At 43.3% G+C, this 20,383-nt stretch overlaps 1 protein-coding gene across 1 annotated transcript in view; it reads right to left on the reverse strand.

Annotated features, from left to right (window-relative positions):
* Positions 1-20,383, reverse strand: part of OCRL (OCRL inositol polyphosphate-5-phosphatase) — a 2,544,778-nt gene that overhangs the window by 143,335 nt on the left and 2,381,060 nt on the right. The gene's annotated exons all lie outside the window — the stretch shown is intronic.

Genomic DNA, 20,383 nt, shown 5'->3' on the forward strand with positions numbered 1-20,383 from the left:
CCACACTTGAGTGCTAGGCCAGAGACACGTAAAATGCAAGTTTTAAGAAAAAAAAAACGATTTTAAAATAAGTGCAACACAGGAAATACAGAAAACAGGCTCTAGGTGTGTTCTAAATACAGTTCCTAATACAGATATCAAGTTTAGCAAGCTGGAAAACACCAAAAAGTAGGTGGCAATGCAGAAATCTTAACAAATAATCTGAAGAAAAATACTTAAAATCTCAAAAGTGGCTCCTTTCTTCTCTCAGCGTTTTCTCCTCTTGGTGGGTGCTTCACCAACAGCCAACAAGTCTGAAAAGATGCCAAAACCACGAGGCAATCGGGTTTTAATTAATAAATTTAATATTAATTTAATTAATATTGCAGCTAAATGAACTATAACGGTAGAGGCAGATAGACCAGACTGAAATAGGGTGGCTAGATACTCCAGTACTATCGACACTGGTGCTGAAAAAGGATCTACCTGTTTTTCTTTCAGCCAAAAAGTAAATCTTTTCCACTTGCTGAGATATATAATTCTGGTAGAAGACTTAGGAGATGCAATAAGAATGTCAAGTACTGGCAAAGACAAGATCATTCTGCCTGGCAATCACATGAATTGGAGGAGCCAAGCTGTGAGCTTCAGGCTGTTCAAGTTGGGGTGAATCAGATTCTGCAGATGGGAGATCAATCCCGGGGTTGGATGGAGAATCCACGGTTGATCTAGCAGGTAAGGCCAAAGGAAGGGGAACCAAATCTGACGAGGCCAATATGGTGCTATGAGGATTACTTTGCTCTTCAACCGGCGGGCTTTCTTCAGAAACTGGGGAATGAGGGGGAGAGGTGTAAATGCATAAAGTAGACCCGAGGGCCAATCGTGGAATAGAGCGTCCCTGAGTGACTGTCCTGGAGGGGGAATCAGGACGAAATAGTTGCTGCATTTGTAGTTGGTCGGGGACGCAAAGAGGTCGCAGCAAGGAAGACCCCAGTGGTTGAAAATCTCTGCCGCTATCAAGGGATTCAGGGACCACTCGTGAGGTTGTAGTATACACCTGCTGAGTCTGTCTGCTATCACGTTGGAACTCCCAGGAATGCGCGTTGCTAGAAGAAAACGGTTGGTAGCAATCGCCCAATGCCATATCCTCATGGCCTCTCGACAGAGTGGGTAAGATTTAGTTCCGCCCTGTTTGTTGATGTACCAGACCACCGCCATGCTGTCTGATTGTATCGCAATAGTCCCAGATGGCAGCAGGGGATGGAATGCTTGCAACGCCAGAAGCACCGCCCTCAGCTCTAGAACATATATATGCAGATGGGACTCCATTTTGGACCAAGTACCTTGGACTGTCTGTCCCTGACATAGCCCCCCCACCCCATCAGGGAGGCATCCGTGGTCACTGTAGCATTGGACTGTTGGGGGAGAAGGGGCGAGACAATTGTGACGGGTTGTGGGCCATCAATTTAAATCCTGTTTGCACCTGTGAGTTACCCGAATCTTGGCTGAAAGAGGGTACTGAATGGGATACCACTGGGTGAGCAGTAGCTATTGTAGAAGCCTCATGTGAAACCTGGCCAGGGGGACAATGGTGATGGAGGCTGCCATGGAACCCAACAACTGTAGAACAGAGTGAGCTGTGGATTTCTCCCTTGAAAGGATTGGGATCAGTTGTTACTTTATCCTCAGAATTCTGTGCTCTGGAATGGATGCTCTGCAATTCTTTGTATTCAAGATGACCCCTCTGAATTCTGTGGACTGAGATGGGGTGAAATTGGATTTTTGCCAGTTTATGGTTATGCCTAGCCTTTCTGCAGAGAGGAGAGAGTATGCCAGGGCTTCTTCCAATAGATGTCTGGTGGGGGCGGAGATGAGCCAGTCAACTAGGTATGGAAACACCTGGAATCCTTGTAGTTGCAAGTAAGCTGTGACGACTGCCATGCACTTTGTGAACACTCCGGGGGCTGTAGAGAGTCCGAAGGGCAATACTCTGAACTGGTAGTGACTGGCTCCCGCATGGAAGCAAAGGAATCTTCTTGATGGTCTGTCCACTTTTATGTGGTAGTACGCATCTTGAAGATCTATTGAGCACATCCAATCATCTTTTTCCAAAAGTGGAAGGATAGACTGTATTGTGACCATCCAGAATGTTTGCACTTTTACAAACTTGTTCAATACACTGAGATCCAAAATTGGTCTACAGTCCCCGGTTTTCTTTGGCACCAAAAATAGTCTTGAGTAGAATCCAGATCCTATCTGGTCTGGAGGGAATATTTGGATGACTCTTTTTCTTAGCAGTTTTGAAATCTCTAAAGCTGCTTCCTCCCTTTGACTGGGTGGAACATCGGGTAAGTTTGTTAGGGGAGTGGGACAAAGGTCGAAGGGAATATGATAACCTCTGGTTATAATCCTTTGTACCCAAGAATTGGTGGTGATGGTTAGCCAGGTAGAAGGGTACAAAGAGAAACGACCCCCAACCATTTCCAGAGGAAAGCAGTTGGGCCGCTCTTCAGCAGCACTGATAGGATTGGCCAGCGAAAGAGTCCCTGGAACCCTGGTTACGGGGACCCCCCTGCTCCAAAAAGGGCGTCTTCCCTGTGAGTTTCCCCCTCTGCCTCTAAGGGAGAACTCGGCCTGTGTGTCATGGAAAGGACCCTGAGACTTTTTGTACCATATCTTCCCACTCTTCTGGTTTCTGGAGAAAGCCATTTGAGGGGAAGAATAATGAACACCCACGGCAGAAAGGGTCTTACCGTCCTGTTCACATCTGGCCAGTGTGCTTTTAACCTTGGGTCCAAACAATGAAGAGGCTTCGATGGGAGTGTTGAGAAAGGAAGCCTTGAGGGGGTTCTGCGAAATTACACAAGCGCATCCAGGCGTGTCATCTCAGAACAATGCTTGAACTCGCTCTAGCTGCTGCTCCTGACGTGAGATATCAGGTGCATGGCGGAGTTACATATCGATTCAATGGTGGCTAGCTGAGAGGCCACTTTGTCATGGACCTCATCAGACACAGCTCCAGCCAAAGTTTCAGAGAGCTCAGAAATTAAATCTCTTTGAAGCCTGGTAAAGTGTGCCATATAGTTCAGGGACCTGACTGCAAAGGTTGCTGATGCAAAAGTACACTTCCCTATTCTATCCAGAACCCAGGACTCTTTGTTGGGCGGATGGACAGTTGGGCTTTCTTCTTCTGCTAGGTCCTTTTTAGTTGCGGCTGCCACCACCAAAGCACCTAAAGGAAGACCTTTGGACCCATGGGGATCACTAGCAAGAGGGGACAAAATTTTATCTGGCCTCCGGGGAATGGCCTCAATGGTGTCGGGAGCCTTCCACGCATGCTGCACAATGAGCCGGACCAGTTCTTCGGCAGGTGGTGTAACTCAAGAGGTAGGGGGCCGGGCGTGAAAGGCCTGCAGGAACACAGACTCTTCAGAGGTCAGGTTCAAGAATATCACCAAAGGATACCTCAGAGGGTGAGCGAGGGGACCCTTCCCCATCATCAAAGTCCGTGTCTTCAGTAAGGGACTCCTCTGTGGAGTTCATGTGCTTCCTCTTGCATGAGCTCTTATGATGAACTTCCTCAGAGGGAGAAGCTGGGGAAGACAGCGCAAAAGGGGTCTACTGTGGGAGTATATCCTGAGGCCTTTGTACCTGGTGTCCACCAGGAGCGACTTGTGTACATTGCGGTCCAGAGGAGGGCAGCGAGAGTGACAGCACAGGATCTCCAGCCATGCCAGAGCCTTCTCCATTAGCTGGAAGGTGGGTCCACCTGAAGAGGGGTGAGTGCCCAGGACAGGGGTCACCCCTCTCCTAAGTGGCTCAGCCTGCCGACTCGGAGCCCCTGGATGGCTGTGAAACACCAAATTACGTACACCACAGCTGACATCCTGGGTCGTAGCAAAACTCTCCTGCCACAAAGGCAACTGCGGCTCCTTAGTGAGGTCCATAAAGGGAACTGTAGAGGGGGAAGACTGTGCTATATCAAGGGGCTTAAAAGGCAATGAAGGAGGAGAATAAGTAGGGGTCTTTGTTAAAGGGTGATCACCTCCCGAGGAAGGATAGGTCCTTGGGGGCAGGATACCTCTGGCCAAAAGCACTTGATCCATAAGACAACACGTCGTGTTCAGAGGCGCTTCCAGTGGATTTCATGGACACGGCTGAGGGGGAGTCAGGTCTATCCAAACACGGAGCAAACTCGGTACTCAACTCGGAGGTCTGCACTGAAAACAACGGGGCTGTAAAGGACTGAACTACAGGTGTCTGCACCGAGGAAATCATCGGTGCCAAAGTCATGGTCTGCACCGACGATAAGGTTGGTACCAAAGTGGTTGTTGGCGCTAAGGCTGGAACCGAAAAGATCGGTGCCGATAACTGAATCGTCAGTGGTGAGAGGGTAGTCGGTGCCAGGTAAGTTGTCGGAGCTGAAAAGGCAATGGGCGTCGAAAAATCCATTAACATCGTAACAGTCTGATAAGGTTGGTACCGAAGTGGTTGTTGGCGCTAAGGCGGTGCCGGTAAAGAAGTCTGAACCGAGGAGCCCCTCGGTACCAATACGGTAAAGGGCACGCTAGTTGGTGCCAAGTCACAGATGGCACCAATGGCCTTGGTGCAGAAGGTCTAGGTACCGAAAGCGCTGGAGCCGAAGAAGTCAAATCTGAACTGGAAAGCTTAGCTTTCTTGGGTGTCGGTTCCTGGGAGTCCTCAGCAGGGGACGAAGGAAGAGACTTGGCCTTTATATGTTCATCACTCTTTTTCTTATGGGATCTTGGAGGGGTTGAAGCCTCCGACCTAGAAATAGCCTCTGAAAAAGGAGATTTAAGTAGCCCCTTCAATATTAATTTATTTTTCTCTCAATCAACGTCCTGTTAGCAAAATTCTTACAAATCCCGCAGGGCAGGTCAACTGTTAAATGAGGCACACCCAAGCAACAGACACACAGGGAATGTGCATCCAAAGTAGGTAATTTATGGCCACAATCTGAACATCTTTTAAATACTGGACTAACTTTTTTATCTGCCATGTTAGAAAGAAAGAAGGAAACCCAGGAAAAAATACCAACAATGGTACAAGAATTACCCAAAGAAAAGGGGGTTTACCAACGATGGTTAAAAAGAAATTACCTCGAGGTAAAGAGGAGGAAAGGAATTGAAAGGATTCAAGAAAGGATAGTCGCTAAATGCGATAAGGTAAGAGAAAACTATCTAATAACTTTTCTTTGATAAAAGGCTGTTTTAGAATTTAGTATGAAGAAAAATATTGTACTTAGCTCAAGAGAAGTAGCTTGACACAACCGAATGGCAACATGGCAAACAAAATCTGAGGTAATGGGGAGAGGGGAATTCTGGGAAAGAGTTTTAGCTCGAGAGTTTGTAGATGACGCAAGCTTGGAAGATGGCCGGCTCGGTTCCAAGGTCGGAACCAATACCCACACGTAAGGAATGAACGAGGATCAACAATATCAGATCAAACATTTCGCGACAAAAACAACATAAACTGTTTCCTTATAGCAGATAAATGTAGACACCTTCTATCCCAAAAGTCTGAATACCCCATAAGAGGGCAGATCACACCTTCCTCTGTTGCTTTGCTCAGAAAAGCTCAAGGATTGTAACTAGTGAGTCCTTTATATTACACGCGTATTCTGAAATGCTGTCTTACTTTACAAAATAGAGGCAGAGCCGAAAGTGTAAAACTCAATGCATGAACATTTGAAATTGTATAAGGCTATTCTGGGCTACACAGGAATACCCCACCAACACATTAATGAAACAAATTAGTTAAACAAGAAAGTAAAATTATTCAAGATCTACCCACTAAAATACGTTAAAGTGAAAGTAACAATTCATCCATAAATAAGTCTGCATGCCACTGTCAAAATTATCATGCCTCTCTAAAAGAGTCTTACAAAAATACCAAACAGCCAAAATCAAACTATTAACAAACTGGATGCATGCACAACATCAACAGACATTGAATTAAAGTCTTATAATTAAAAAAAATGCATGTCGGCTCAGACATATTTAACACAACAAACTTTTCCAGACCGTTACACAAATTATATACTTAAACCACACTGTAAGAAAAGGTGGATGCTCACAACAGTATGTCAATATGATCCAGTCCTAAACATTAAGCTCAGAACAGTCTTCACTGAAGGTTGCTGAAAACAACGTGAATCCCTTGCCCACTGTCAATATACACTAATTACACTACATTACTTTGAAGAACCCCCTCTTCCACTTTGCCTTCCCTTTACTTCTTTCTATCTTTCTCATTCTTAGTTGATTGAGAGTAACTGCGACAGATAAAACAGTCTATGCCAGATGTTAACAATCCAAAATACTAGCAGATTCATGGACAGCAAAACACACGCAATTCAAACTGATAAAACAGAGGCTGACAAGGAAATGAGTTGCGCTTATCTTTAATAAATTATTGTTTGATCAGCAACTCATTTCCTTGTCAACCTTAGTTTTTTTTTGTTTAATCCATGCACGCAATACTAATCAGAGTCTACGACTAAGCCAAGCAATAGCAGCATACAAGCAACCCATAGAAAAGTACAGTTTTGTACCTACCATAAATGTAGATGTTCGAAGATCCACATTGCTGCAGTCCTTACATATGGGTAGTCCGCTGTCCTCGGTCGGCCCGAATACCAAAGTATTAGGCTGACGTCGGTCAAGGCGCTTAAAACTGACATCAGGACGTCAGGGTACAAAAGCGCATGACCGACGTCATTTCCTCAGTCTTTTCTTGCCCCAGATGTCAGAAGGCCCTAAAAAGAAAGGCCAAAGCCAAAAAATAGCAAAGAACAACCAACCACCCCTGCACTAACCCTATTTACAATATGTACAACCCAGACCACACAACCACCTCTAACTACAGAGGGGAAGGAGGGAGGGTAAATTGGACTGCAGCAATGTGGATCTTCGAACATCTAATATATGGTAGGTACAAAACTGTACTATGTTCTTCATCTCACACTGCTGCAGTCCTTACATATGGGTAGAATCCCAAAGCAGAGGTAAGGGAGGATGGCAAAACTATAAAGCATTAGGAGCTGCCAAAATGCCCTGTAAAATTGCAGTGGCAAAACCAGCCCTAGATTTAGAGTAAAGTGGAAGGTGGTAATGCTTAGAGAAAGTATGCACTGAACTCCAAGTAGCTGCCTCCAAAATATCTTTAGTAGCCACCCCCCTTAAAAAAGCTGTAGAAGTGGCAGTAGCCCTAGTGGAATGAGGCCTAATCCCAGCTGGAATCTCCTTACCATGATGGGAATAACAGAAAGCAATACAAAACCAATCCACTTAGAAATAGTTTGTTTTGAAACAGGTTTGCCCTGAGAACCCAAAGCAAATGAAACAAACAACTGCTGAGACTGCCTGAACCCTTTAGTTCTGCTCAAATAATATCGCAACTGTCTGTGTATATCCAAAGTGTGCAAAATCTTCTCCCCTTTATTTTGGGGGTTTGCATAAAAAGTAGGCAAATGAATAGTTTGGTTTAAAGCCACACTAGAAACCACTTTAGGCATAAAGGAAGGGTTAGTACGCAAAGACACCCTATCCTTGTGGAAAATTAAGAAAGGCTCAACCGCCATAAGGGCCTGTAATTCAGAAACCCTTCTCGCAGAGGTAATGGCCAACAAAAAAGCAGTCTTCCATGATAAGTATTGCAACTCGGCAGTAGCTGCATGCTCAAAAGGTTGTAGAGTGAGTTTCTCCAACACAAAATTGAGATCCCAAGCAGGAGTAGGAGCTCTACGTGGGGGTCTTATATTCTTTGCCCCTCTAAGGAATTGCTTAAACAAAGGATGAGAAAATAATGGTGGGTCACAGTCATAGTGAGCAGAAATTGCTGAAGCATGAACCTTTATAGAGGAGAAGGACAAACCTTTGTCCAATAACTCAGTAAGGTATTGAAGAGCAACACTCAAATTAGGTTTAGACACATCAAAGTCCTTTGCTGTACTCCAAATTATAAATCTCCTCCATTTATCTGCGTAAACTTTCCTTGTACTAGGCTTTCTGGCCTCCAAAATAACATTCAAAACTTGTTGTGGAAGCTGAGACCCTCCAGGGTTTAAAACAGAATATGCCAGGCTGTCAGATGCAGAGAGTGAAGTTTGACATTGAGTAAATGACTGTTCTCCTGAGACAGCAGGTGTGGAATCGAAGGCAAAGGCCATGGAGGCTCCCGTACCAGACTTCTCAGTAATGGGTACCAGTGCTGTCGAGGCCAATCCGGAGCTATTAAAATCATGGTTGGCTTGTCCTGTCTGACCTTCAGGAGTACCTTTGGGAGGAGAGGCAGTGGTGGAAAGGCATACACGTGAAGATTGCTCCAATTGAATGAGAGAGCATCCACTTTCCAAGCTGTGGGATGAAACCTTTTGTGCAAAACTTTGGCAACTGGTAATTTAGTGGAGAAGCGAACAGATCTATGTCTGGAGTTCCCCATAACACTGTCAATTTCTGAAATACATGAGGATCCAATTTCCACTCGTGGGGATCCATGATTTGTCTGCTCAACACATCTGCTAAGGAGTTCTGTGCTCCTGGCAGAAACCTTGCCTGAAGATTTAGCTGCAAACTGAGAGCAGTCTCCCACAAAATCATTGCTTGTCTGCATAGAGGGTAAGAATGTGTCCCCTTGCTTGTTGATGTACCACATGACAGTTGTGTTGTCTGTTTGAATCAACACCTGCCCTGGAAGAAGTAGATCTTTGAAAGCTATCAATGCAAATTGGACTGCTAACATCTCCTTCAAGTTGATATGTAAATGTTGAAGTCTGGCAGGCCACGTGTCTTGTACCCATTTTCCATTTAGATGAGCTCCCCAAGCTTTGTCTGAGGCATCTGTCGTTAGAATCTGACTCGCCTCTGGTCGGGTCACAGAGAGTCCCTTGTTTAGGTGACATTCCTGAGCCCACCACAGAAATTCCTTTTGAATGCAAGGTATTATCTGAATGACAGTGTCCATATCTTGGCAGTGTTGTGTCCATACATTTTTGAGATACCATTGTAGCTTCCTCATATGCAGTTTGGCATTGGGAAGTACCAGAATACAAGATGCCATGAACCCCAAGGCTTGAAGGACTGTCCTTGCAGTCAGCCTGGACTGACGAGACAATTGATGGAAATAAATGGAAAGATTCTTTTGTTTGTCCGGGGTCAAAAAGGCCATCTGGGATGCTGTATTCAGTCTCACACCCAGAAAGCACATGTCCTGAGAGGGTAATAGACTGGACTTTATTTCGTTCACAGAATACCCTAGGCATCTTAACACTGCCATCACATACTGTAAATGATGAAGAAGTTCGTCCTTTCCTTGAGCCAGAATCAGGCAATCGTCCAAATAAGGATAGATTTGTATTCCTCTTAGCCTGAAGAAAGCTACCACTGGAGCCAGAACCTTCGTGAACACTCTGGGCAGTAGATAAGCCAAAGGGCAATGCAGAGAACTGGTAATGATTAGTCCCAGCCGAAAACGCAGATACTTCCTGCAACTGGGCCTGATAGGAATATGAAGGTAAGCCTCCTTGAGATCCAGAGTCACCATCCAGTGATCTTTGCCCAGCAGAGGTAAAAGCTGTTGTAACGTCAACATTTTGAACTTGGGAATGTCCAGATATGTGTTGAGGATAGATAAATCCAAAATTGGTCTCCACGTGTTCCCTTTCTTTGGTACTAGAAACAGGCGAGAATAAAATCCTAGGCCCACTTCTGGCAGAGGGACCGGTTGTATAGCTCCTATCTGAAGTAGTAGAGAAATCTGTTTGTGAGCCTCTAGTCTTTGCTGAGGAGGAATGTCTGGCATGCCTTTGAAAGGAGGCAAGGTATGGAAATAAAACTTGTAACCTTGGTGTATGACATCCAATACCCATTTGTCCTGGGTAATCAAATCCAATTTTCCTTGAAGAGTGCCAACCGTCCTCCCAAAGGTGCTGCCAGGCAAGAAGGATCTGGCAGCTGAAAAGGTATTGGGCCTGTTTACGAAAGGACTGGCCCCTGCCCTCACTCGAAGATTGTGCAGGTGAACTCCATGTTCTAGGTCTGGAGGAACTCTGAGCTCTGCCCCTACCACGTCTAGATCTACCCCTAGACTGAGAATCAGAAGAAGGATACGTCCACCCCTTAGCAGGCCAATTTCTACTAAACTTCGGAGGCTGAACTTGCAAAAAATCTTTAACAGTCTGCATACACTTAGCCTTGTCTTCCATTTTCTTCAAGACTGACTCCACAGGTGGGCCAAACAACACTTCAGATTGCAAAGGAGCATCCAAAATCCTTGTCTTAACATGGTCAGATAAATTCTGATCCTTAAGCCAGGCGTGCCTGCAAAGAACTGAACCAGTGGCAGCCACCCTAGAAGAGGCCTGCAAAGCATCAAAACCACACTGTAAAGAATGCTTACCCACCTGTTCAGAAACATGCACCAAATCTTGTAATTCTTTGCACTCAATGCCTTCTGCCAGAGCATCCACCTTAGATTTCAATTGTGAAAGAAGAAAATTTTGATATTTCAACATATGAAACTGGCAATTCAAAGCCCTCATTGCTAAGGTAGAAGATGTATAGACCTTCTTTCCCCATCTATCCAAAGCTCTGGCCTCCTTATCTAGAGGAACCGGATTCTTTACAACAGAGGCCCTGACACCCTTAGGTCCCTGACTAATGGTTTCTGGGTCCGCCCTAGGACTCTTATAGAGATATGTATGAGCCTCAGGCACCCTGTAATACCTATCCGGTTTAACAGGCGCAGGAGGCAGAGAATCAGGATTAAGTGAAGCCTCTGAAAATACATCTTGCACAACATCCAGCACAGGGGGTATAGCTAAGTTCCTATGTTGAGGTAAAAACAAAAATTCCCTAAGCCTTTTCCGTGAATCAGAGAAGTCCTGACCTTCCCACTTAAAATGTTCCCTCATAGAATGAAGTGTCTCTGAAAAAGAAAAATCCTCTGGAGGAGAAGCAGAAGGAGTGGAATCTTCTGCATCAGATTCAGAATAAGGAGTGTACTCCTGCAAGTCTTCAGCCGAAGACTCTGAAACATCCGAAGCCTGTTCAAAACTTTCCAACTCTGGCTCCACCCTAGGCCTCTTATCAGGAGGGGCAAAGAACCTCTAATCAGAGTAATCAAATCTTCTGCCATTTTAAGCATGTGCTTCTTAGGCACAGACCCTGCAGAACTAGGACTGACACCAACAGAAGCTAAACCTGGCCTGCCTCTGGAAGAAGCCTTGGAAACAGAAGGAGAGGGTCTAACCACCCTGGGAAGGGAGGGAGTACAGAAACCTGAGAAGCCCCTTCAGCCTGACCTGCCTCTTGAGAGGCCACATCCTGCAAAATCAAAGTCTCCCCCTGAGATTCCAGAGAAGCCTCCATCGGAACCACCGGTTCCACTGAAGCCTCTAAAGAACCGGCGTCCGGAACGGACGACTCATCTTGCCTGGGTTTAACCGCTTTGTCTTTGCGCTTCGTGGAAGCGGGCGTCGGAGTATCCGACGGCATATTATAATTGCACCGCTTACCGAAGACCAGCCTAGCACAATCTAACCTCCGCTTAATAGTGCGCTTATTAAACCTAGCACAGAAGCGACACCCAACTACGTCGTGCTCAGGCCCCAAACAAGGAATGCACAAAGAATGATAATCCCTATGCGGTATCTGTTTCCCACAAGAAATACAATTATTCACTTTTTCTGACATCCGGTAATACACTGAGGCAAGAAAAAACCAAAATATTCCCCAACGGGGTACTTAGCCAACTTGGATTCGGTCTGAAACTCCGAACTCGAAAAATTTCAGAACGCCGAACGGCACTTGCAAGACTGCTTCTGCATCGGACCATGCGGCAAAAAAGACTGAGGAAATGACGTCGGTCATGCGCTTTTGTACCCTGACGTCCTGATGTCAGTTTTAAGCGCTTTGACCGACGTCAGCCTAATACTTTGGTATTCGGGCCGACCGAGGACAGCGGACTACCCATATGTAAGGACTGCAGCAATGTGAGATGAAGAACATCTGCAAAGCTCCTTAACTTAAAGACAGGCACAGAGCATATTTTGAAAAAAAAAAGGGGGAAGTTATAGAAAATACAGTTAGTCACAGTGTTCTGAGACATCATGGGTAATTATATCACCCACTCCCAAATAAACCCAGCACTGAACTTACTGACTGGAGAATATGTAGTAGGGTACAGTACTAGCGTAGTCCCGTTCTGTGTTCAGAATTTTGTTAAAGATGCACAGTCACAGCTGAAGCTCCGATCGGAAGTTAAAACCCTTAGGCTTCTCAGAGGATTCATCCTCCACTCTGTCCCCTTCTCATTGTGCATGTTGCCAACAGACTCAAAAGAATGGTTGTGCAGGCCTGCAGCCCAGCTATGTCTAATGTTACACCCAACAGTAGCCGGTGCCAGCGGTATGTTCATCCATGAAAGTTAAGAGCTTTTTTCTTTTAGCTCACCATTGACGAAACACAAGCTCACAGCTGATGGAGATAAGAGGAAATTATGTCCAGTTAAAGTAAATAAGTGAGTGTTCCTGGATCCCTACAAGTTGCCCACATGTCGGCGGCTGTTAACAGCTGAAGTTTTTTTTTTATTTTTTAAAATCTCCCACTTCTCTGACAGTCAGACAGGCAACTAGGCATTGCCTCAAGAAGCTGATGACATCACGCACGCCCCTGTATCCTGGTAGTGCTTGGTGACATCAGCTATAAATTTAAAGTTGTACAGTTAAAAAAAAAAAAAATTGGGGAATTTAAAGGGGCCACTCGGGAATTCGTAGCACCCCATTAATTTGCCCTCAAAAATGGTAAATACCAAGGAATTTGGTATGGTTGAGAGGTCTGCCCCTGATTTCCACTATCCATTCCTTAAATTCCTCGTGTTTTTAATAGGTAGGTATGGAAGTGCCAGTGTTTCATTTGTACTTCATTATCCTGCATTTTTATCTTGGTTGTTGTTTCATGATCTGATATACTGGATGTGTGTCGAAGTTTTCAATTAAATGCACATTTTCTTGTGCGATATAATTTCTGTCTAATCTAGCCTATTTATTGTATCCTGGAGAATAATATGGAAATTCTCTCCAAAGTCCTACCCTGAATTCACTTCTTCCATACCAAATATTTTCATAAATTTCTTCAGACATCTACCATTGTTTGTTATTTCCCCTTCTAGGTCCTCCAGATACATCCTCACTATTGCAAACCAAGTTCCAGTCCTCAACTGTAAGTCATATTCCCTGCTGAAAACCAATTATTTCTCCCCAGATTTTCTTATGCTCCATGATAGCAGTTTTAGGTGGGATATAGATACAATACATGTCATCACACTCCTCCACACTTGCTAGTAGTCCATCACTACCACAAATCTGTTACTGTCTTTTCCCCCATTCTTTAGTCTTGATTCTACTCACAGCCTCTCCAGTTTTCTTAGCAGAGTTTTGAGGTTTTTTTTTTTTTTTGTTAAGATGAACTGCAAGTAGTTTCTTAACACTGGCTAAATACCTAGCAGTCTTCCTTGACTCTGCCTTAACATTCCTAAGGCATACAGAAAACACAGTCATAGGTTCATAGGAGATTACTAGGCTAATGGCTTAAGAGTCCTTACAAGTCTAGCAAATATAACCAAATTTTACCCAATATATGGCCCCTAGAGGTGACAGGATGACATGGATTTGTGCCTAGGGCTTGAGTATGCACTTGTCCATGAGGGACAAAGGAGCTACCCCCAGGTGTGAATTTGCAATTCCACATCCATTAATCCAAACTGCATCTGAATAGGGACAGGGAAGGGGTCTGCTTAATCTGAATAGAAATCTGTTCCAAAGACAAGGCAAACCTCTGAGACATACATTTGTCTTTCCAGCATGTTTTGAGTCACTAAGTTTAGATCCCTAGATCTTGTGACCATCATGCTTGTCTGACTTGTGCATGTGTAGCAGCTCCATCCGGGCTGAATTTGTGAATGCCTTATATGTCAGGCATAGTCACCTTAACAGTTGCTGGAAGAGAGTGTAAAGGGATAGGTCTTTTAGTGTAGATGCATATGACATGTTTTTTACATATTTTCTTTGTGAGGAACCTCTGTGGTCGCTCCAGCTGCTATAAGTGCCTAGTCAAGCATATGCCAAATGACAATGTACTTGATTATTGGTCTAATGAGGGCCGAGTACCGCAGGAGTAAAATTTCTTTGGATCTTGATGCCATACTTTTACATATAAATTGTACCACATAGAATGGCTTCCTCACCACTGTGGACACATGGCAGTCAAAGTTCAGTACACCATCTGTCTGTGGACCCACATCTCTCACCTCTGAGGCTACTCTTAGGGGTGTGCAATTGATGCTCTAATCTGCAGGGGTATTTGACTTCACAAAGGGTATGACAATGCATTTTTTTTCACATTTAGTTTTAGGCCATGGCTCTGCCTACAATAATTTGTCTGATCTAGACCCTCCTGAAGGATACTTACATCATTGAAGGATTCAGTTTTTGCCTCCAGTTTGCAGTCATCAGCAACCTTTGTCATCCAGAGATCTTTTACATAAGCCTTGACTAGCAGTGGTCCCAGGACTGAGCCTTGTGACTCACCATTAGTAAATGGCCTCTTGCTGGATCTGGATTCACCCACTTTAATGACATGTTCTGTCTGTGAGCCAATTGGCCATCCATCTGGTGACGTAGGGATTTATGCCTAGTTTTATTAGTTAGTTCATAATAACTGACTGGGAAACTGTGTCAAACACCTTCACCAGGTTGAGATAGGTGGTATGTACTATTTTACCCTCAACCATGGCCTTAATGACTTTTTCAAAAAAATCCACCAGATTCAGTAGGCATGACCTGGCCTTCACAAAGCTGAACTAGGTTGGGTACATTGTTTGGAGGTTTCCTGTGTCATTATTTTATCAGGTCCATGATTATTCATTCCATGGCCTTACATAATAAGACTAGTCAAACGTATGGGCTTGTAATTTCCTGGATTAGTAAATGGTCCCCCTTTATGCAAAGGGGTGATTGTTGCTGTCCACAACTCTGTCGGAACAAAGCCTGTCCAGAGGCTGTGGTTAAAAAGAGGCCCTAATGGGCAAGATAAGTTCTGATTTAAGCTGTTTAACAGGCAACCTGGTATGTCTTCAGGTCCCACTGAAGCCATGCTTTTAGCTTTAGAGAGTGCAGTGGCAAACTGTTCTTTGGTGATAATTGGTGGAGTGGTGGAGAGTATTCTTTGGGGGAGAACTGGGGGTGATGGGGAGGTGAAATTTGAGCTTAATTTGTCAGCCACCAGATTCAGTACATCTTCTGGCTGAGTGTAGGTGATGCAATCTACATGTAATTCCACAGACTGTTGGGTGTTGTCCTTAAGATTGCAGACATAACTGAAAACACATATGGTTATCCTTAGCTTTGGATGCTATTTTTACCTCAACGTCTGTTTTCAGAGACTTGACTAGACTCCCTGATTCACTTGTTTAGACTAATGAGGGATGCTTTGCTCTGTTGTGCACATTTCCTCTCTCTTCTTGAGAGAATTTTCTTTCTTTTGTTGTGCAATCTATTAATACCAGGGGTACACCAGAGTGGCTTGTTTGTGCAGTTTGATATGGGTTTATTTTGGTATGGCACTGACGTTTCTATGCAGTTGTTTATATGGTCATACAGGGCTTTTGTGTACACTTCTGTATAGGTTTCGGTGTTTTCTGGATTTGGGGCAGCTTTGAAACCAGCTCTGCTGTTCATTAATAGGACAGCAGAGCTTTTTTACCTTAGAGATTACTAGTTTTACCTTTATTTCAAGGAGAAAGCTTTGTAATCTGTTCTTACCAGTGAGGACATCACACTAGAGGGGTACAGCAATTTCTCATATTTGTGAGCACCACATCTAGGATATTTGTTCCCCTAGTTGCATGCAGGCTAGCTGCTTGAGTGCATTTGAATTTACAAAGTTAAGAAATATTTAGGCCTACGTGTTAGTGGTTGTGTATGCTTCTCAATTAATGGAGGGGTAGTTAAAAATCACCCTAGAGTACTGGGCTACATGGTGAGTGATTCTAGTAACTTGGGTTTCCTGCCTCATGATAGGGGACCTGTATCTAGCAAGAATATGGTAATGGATTTTTCCCATGGTTAGTCAGACATGTAGTAGCTCAAGCATGTCATATTGTTTGATCAGTGTTGAGGTGTGATTATCCTTTATGTAGACAGATTCACCTCCGCCTTTTCCTCTTTCATGTTCTGCAGGTGGTCAAAATGTATGAAAGGCCATGCCATGCACTGCTGGAGTGCTTTCCATGGCTCTGAACCATGTTTCAGCAACTGCACAGATGTCAACATTCTCCAGGGTGAGGAGACCTCCCCAGGGAGGGCAGTTTCTTGTTGAGGCTCCTAGCATTGAGCTGCAACACCTTTAGCTTATCTTGAGTAGCTTTTGTCATGCTGGAAGGTTTGTCTGTTTGGTAATGCCTAAAAAAAGGCACTATAGGGGTGGATAAAGGTTCATAGGTTCATAGATTAGTACTAAGCTAACTGCCCTTGCGAGCCATTTTAAGTTTAGCCAATTATCCCTTGTGCGACTCAAACCCTACACCTTGTGTTTGTAAGGCAAAAACCTTAACCATCAGGCCTCCCTCCCAACCCCCTTAATATCTGAAAGCCTAGAGGTGACAGGTGAAGACCATTCCTGGCAAAGCAGCATGGCCTGTCGACCATGTCCTCCCAGGCTGACAAGCACTGGACCCCTTTAGAATGACACCAGTAGCTAAGCTAATTGTTAAAGTCGATCATTTTCTTCTGGTATTGTGGCAATGTCCTTGGAGATGGTAGAATGTTGTGACACATATTCTGAGAGGTCAATCATGTCTCTCTGGATATAGTACAAGGAGGTACATCCCAGGTCATTCATGCCCACATGGAATTTGACTGAGTTATACTGGTATTTAGGGGTAAGTGACCCAAGTAACTTGACGTGATATGGAGGATCCTGGCCCCTGACAGGCAACTAACTGTGACCTTCTTCTTGTCCAGCCTGATAAGAGGGATATCAGTGTGTCTCACAATGGAGTCTGCTATGACAAGAATATTGGGTTGTGGTGTTTTGCCTTATGGGTTTGGTGGTTGAGACACAAAGAGATGCCAACAAAGTACTTTCACAACTGCAACTCTGCTACAAAATTTCACACCTATTATCCCCAACTGAAAGGCATTTGATAACTAAAAATGTTCTTATTCACAAAACTGACTATGCCCTACCTTTTATTAACATTTTGCTCTGGAACCAACTCACAAAAATTACAGGTACGACTGTTGTATTCTCAAAGAGGTTTCATTGGCTGCCACTTACAAGCCAAGCTATATATGCTACTTAGCACTCAGTTGCTCAAAACCCTCACACTTGGTCAATGTTACCTATAAGACTCAACCATGCTACTAAGAGAACCAGTAACAGGAAGTCAGGCTCATGGCATTATCTTGACAAAACCAAGTTTTGGAACTAGCTTAGGGCAAAAGGCCTTCATTAATCTCAGGCCAGTAACAGGGAATCAAAAACCTGGAGAATATGTTATCAAAAAGCATTGAATGGCTTCAAAGCTAAATTGAAGGCATATCTACTATAACAAACTGTCAGTAATTGCTTTTATGACACCAAAAAAGTTGGTAAAGGCTTGTAGACGTACTGCAACTGGAATGTTTACAAGCACTACATTTTTTTGTAAATGCTGTAGACATTGCACATACTTGCAACATTGCTTGAAATACTGAGAATACCATTGTTTCTTGCTACCCCTTTTATTGATGTAAACACAGGTAATCCACAGGGCTTGAGTGAAGTTTGGTATCCCACCTGTGACCCACAGGGTAACAGGACTATCAAGAAACAAGAGTATAAAGGATTAGTTCAGATAAAACCACTTCATCTAGCAGATCTAGAAGACACTCTGACACACTCTCTGTGGGAGGAATAATGTTGCCTTGTTGAAGTTTCAAGTAGTTTATTCAGTTAAGTAGGCAGATGGAAGAGTGTTCTTGCTCATGTCCTTTGTACATGTATTTACTTTTGATGTGCTCTTTTCATATGATGTACAAAGAAAGCATTTTCACTTTTACTAATGGAACTCGAGTCATGGCTGAAAATGGTCCAGTTACCAAATTTCAAATACAAAAAGAAATTAATACATTTAAATAAACAGACCTTTGTAAACTACTACTGGTGTCTGCTTATAGAAAATTTGAACAAAAACACAAGAAAAGTGCTGTCACTGCACAATGAAGAAATGATATCCTATTTTTCTGCCATTTTTTTATACTCTCAGTTTTTTAAACTTGTGCTTTTGAGTAGTTTCTTGGACAAACATGCACTTTGGTACGCAAATGTTATGCAAATTTTCTCTCCAAATTTTTGGCCAGATGCATAAACTTTTCAAGAGCTCTTGTATCTGCTTGCAATTTTGGCAAGCTGAGTGGCATGTTGCTAATCAAAGTCTGCTTCATAATATTATGGTTACTCTTGCTCTGTCTTTACATTTGATGATGTCCCTCCCTTTTCTGTCATTCCTGATCAACTGATACTCAGATACCTTCATAGCTTATGCTATTAATGTTCCATGTTTCTCTTATACTGATAATGTCCAACAGCCCCTTTTCTATTACTACCTACAATTCCCAAATTTCAATATCTTTTAACACTGTACTGTTCACACCACGACTAGCACTAGCACACAAGTACTTCCGCAAAAGTATAACTCTTTCTGCAAACAGTGTTTAAAAACTTCCATTATAATATCCACTATAAGATTACCCCCAAAAGATCCTGCAACCAAAATGCCAGAGTCCAATAACAGAACTGCAAATCTTTCTCAAGCCACAATAAAAACTGTTTCAGAACCCACCTCTGCATGTACCCAGGTTCCAAGACAAAGCCAGCAGCTATGTCATTTAAAATGCGATTCCTCAGTTTTACAAAACAGTTGTTAATTTTCTATCAGTGCTAAGTCAGCCAAAAATAAACCCTGGTCCCCCAACTTTTCTGATAAAAAAGCAGCATCTATTAAGTGCAAGTGTTACTGAAAAAAACTGAACATAGACTTAGCAAAGGTGTTGGATTTGGTAAATCACTCATCGCTGCTTCACCATCTAGTTAAAGCAGGAAAAAGCTCTCAAGCCCTTTAAGCTGGTTTAAAGATTTTCTAAATAGCAGATGATTTGCAGCACAACTAGGATCCACAACCTTCTCCACAAGACCTCCAACAACTTGTCTTCTAGCTATAAAATAAAAAAAAAATAATCTTAAACACTCAAAAAACATGACTTCTAGAACAAAACCACAAACTCTTTCTAGCCCCACTTGACGGCAAAATATTCTATAATAACCAACAGCCTTTACACTGGAACTAGTACGTTATTTCAGGTTCCTTAGCATCTTAAGCTTAATCTTGAGCAACTAAACTTCCTGTACAACACAAAAATACAAAAACCAAAAAAAAAGAAGCTTCTCAATAGGCAACAGGACTTTCCTAAAATTTCACCCACAACCAAAAACAGTATGGTTTCTCCACAAAGTGTCTCTAATCACATTTGGAGCCTTTATTCTTGCTTTCCTAAAAGAAAACTGTTCTTCTCTACTTTAAATAAAAAGCTAAATAGCATAATTTCTCTTATTTGCAACTACTCCACCTGAACTCACTGCATTGATGTGTTTACATTTACGATGACTCTGCTTACAAAGAACAATTCATGCTGAAATCCACCCCACCCTCCCATGAACTTCTAACTTTAAACATTCTAACTCCACACTGAATAAATATGGTGAAAAGATTAAGCTGCGGTTCACAGAAAGTGATTTTCAATATAACCATTTTGTGGAAAACAGACGTGCACAACTGGCACTCCTTAACACCTGTCACATTCTCGACTCATGCGAGCTGACTATTCTAACATTGCTCAGAGTACAACCTTAAATCAATCGACCCCGCTGTTAATTTCTTTACAAACACCAAGAAAGAAATTTCACTGCATTACTGCAGTTTACTCACTTGTGGCCCTCAAACTTTGGAAATTCCTTCTTAAAAAGTAAAAGAAAGATATGTACACACAATTCAGAAACAAACTAAAATATTTATTTCTTCAAAAAGCCTTCATTATACCTTCTTCCAACGTAACAGAATCACACAGCTCATGGAACGTAAAATTCATATACAGCCCACTTAGTTTGTCTTTTCAGCTTTTCCCGGTTAGGGTTCGCCACAACAGAACTCTGGTCAGCTAATGACTGGCAGTCGATTTTTATGGTGCCAAGATGCCAGCCCGCCGCTCAACCTTCAGCGAAGGCACGCCCATTCACGCATGTCTTTCAGAGGCCACTCGACCACAAGGAGGACATGCAGACTCCACACA

Source organism: Protopterus annectens, chromosome 15.part0 (assembly GCF_019279795.1).
Source record: "Protopterus annectens isolate FY-2018-M chromosome 15.part0, PAN1.0, whole genome shotgun sequence".
Taxonomy (NCBI): Eukaryota; Metazoa; Chordata; order Ceratodontiformes; family Protopteridae; genus Protopterus; species Protopterus annectens.